Raw genomic sequence first — 2,179 nt, 5'->3', positions numbered from 1 at the left:
TAACATTGAAAATCAAACATTAGTTTTTTAAAAAAAAAATTAGGCCTTCAATATTTTATTTCAATAAAATAAATGTGTTTATTTTAAAAAAAATCATAAAATTAATCCGGAGATACATTACTAAAAATAATGCATATGCCATTAAACTCTTTGATGCAATCAATAATATTTGAAATTAAATAGTTGAAATTATAAATTAATTTTTTTAATATTTTGAAAATATTGCATCACACAAAGAATATCCTATTTATAATAGTTTGAATATATTGTATTAAAAAAATTATAACTTATTATAAATTTACATAACTAGTGCATGTATAATAAATCAATCAAAATTGTTTGTATAAATATAACAGTTTAATATATGTATTTTATATTCAATACATTTACAATCATAATATGATGGAATTACAGAAAAGTGTTAGTTTGAAATATTTGGCCATTGTATAAAGTGAAATACTAATAGAGGCCCTGTGAAGTTCAAAATTTGCAAAAAAAATCAAAAACAAAACCTTGGGATCTAAGTGGAAAAAAATTACAAGTACACTCTCTGATTGACGCATTAATAAAAAACAGCTGCTATATATATAAAGATGATGCCAATCATAAGAACTGACAAAACCAATGCTAACATGTTATACATAGAATGATGCCACTATGACCAATGAGCGCTTTAATGATGGTATTAAAGCTGGTAAAGCAGTTCAACAATTCTCTACTTATTTATCTCAATATTTTTCAGACAATATGATCCCAAAGTTCAAAACTTTATGTTCCTGGGACCTTTGAAACTCCCATAACTTTGCCACTTTCTCACCCCGTCTCTGACACTTTCTCACCCTGTCTCCTGCAAATGTACATCTCCTCAAATTGGGGACTCCATATAAAATATATTTTTATATGAAGTCCCCAATTTTCTGGATAGGAAACAAAATTAAAAAGATATATTTATAAAGATTTCACATCAGCTATAAGTTAAAGTCTTGTACCTAATTATTTACACAACATATGAACCTCCTAATCAAGAGCTGGAGAGGATATAGAAAAATTTTAAGCTATTGTCATTAGAAACAAAACCTGCAAGAAATAGATTTCGGTTAACAATACTGAAATGGAGACACACAAATAAAGTTTTCTAGCAGAAGGGCAAACCAAGAAAACATTACTCTAAACTATATATTCATTTCAACCATCTTCTAAGATGGGAAGGATTTAAGTATAAAATAGTACAAAGTAAGAAAGACATCTGAGCATATTGAGAGTGTCTGATATGCATTGCAAGCATGATCACCTATAAATGAGTACATGGCACCGTGAAGTTCTGTTCCAAAGGCTTGTCTTGCTTGCTTCATTTGTCGTAGATAATTGAGCCAGCAAGTCCACCAACTTTGTCTCTCCTACTTTTAAATGGACCTCCTACCATCCCAAGTTGATCTTGGTGCTTAGCTACAACGGTCTCTAACTCGTACTTTTCTGTTTTTATTTTCACCAATTGTAACTCTGCTTCTTCTTAACTATCTCTTATGGTCTCAAGCTGATTTTGGTAGCTAGTCAAAGATATCTACAACTTATATTTATCTTTTTTCATATCCATTATCTTCATATAAGTTCAAACTTGATGGAAATATTATCTATGGCTTAGTCAAAAGGAAAAAATAGTGGAATATAACTTATCTATATTTTCATGATTAATTGATTTGGGTAACCTTATCTATACTTTTCAAAAAAAAAAAAGGTCTCTTATTGAAAGTGTATGTGCTTGTTGCAAGTGTTAATTTATAACACCAAACACCTCATTCACAGGTTCATTTATTTAATCTGGCTGGTCTTGATGTAAAGACATAAATAAGTGAAATCAGGAAAGTTTTTTTTTACTATATGTCCAACTTTAGCATTAGCATCTACCTACGGAAATATAAGGCATACTGAAACTTGTGACATCCATTAGTTGCAGGCACAGAATATCTCACCCCTTGAACCATAATCTAATCTAATGTATATGTATCAAAAAATTGCAGGTCCTCGGGCAAGAGACATTTGTACTAGGTATGCATTGTTTAATGTGAATAAAGTGATTTTAATTAAATACATGATTTTAATTTGACTGGTAAATACAAAATTTTAAAAAACTAAAAAACTGACTAAATTTTGTCTTAAATTGATTTTACCAGAAATATAT

The 2,179-nt window shown here is 29.1% G+C and overlaps 1 long non-coding RNA gene across 2 annotated transcripts; it reads right to left on the bottom strand.

Moving 5' to 3' along the window:
- Positions 1-316: 316 nt before the first annotated feature.
- Positions 317-1,548, bottom strand: LOC141661739 (uncharacterized). Of its 2 annotated transcripts, none has more exons than XR_012550115.1 (3): positions 1,292-1,548; positions 990-1,077; positions 317-917 (listed from the first exon to the last, which is right to left on the bottom strand). It is a non-coding gene; the product is annotated as an uncharacterized LOC141661739 (long non-coding RNA). The 2 variants fall into 2 exon arrangements; XR_012550116.1 differs by lacking the exon at positions 1,292-1,548 and adding an exon at positions 1,167-1,266.
- Positions 1,549-2,179: the final 631 nt, after the last annotated feature.

Source organism: Apium graveolens, chromosome 5, assembly GCF_009905375.1.
Source record: "Apium graveolens cultivar Ventura chromosome 5, ASM990537v1, whole genome shotgun sequence".
NCBI lineage: Eukaryota > Viridiplantae > Streptophyta > Magnoliopsida > Apiales > Apiaceae > Apium > Apium graveolens.
This window is presented reverse-complemented; position numbering and strand designations above follow the sequence as displayed.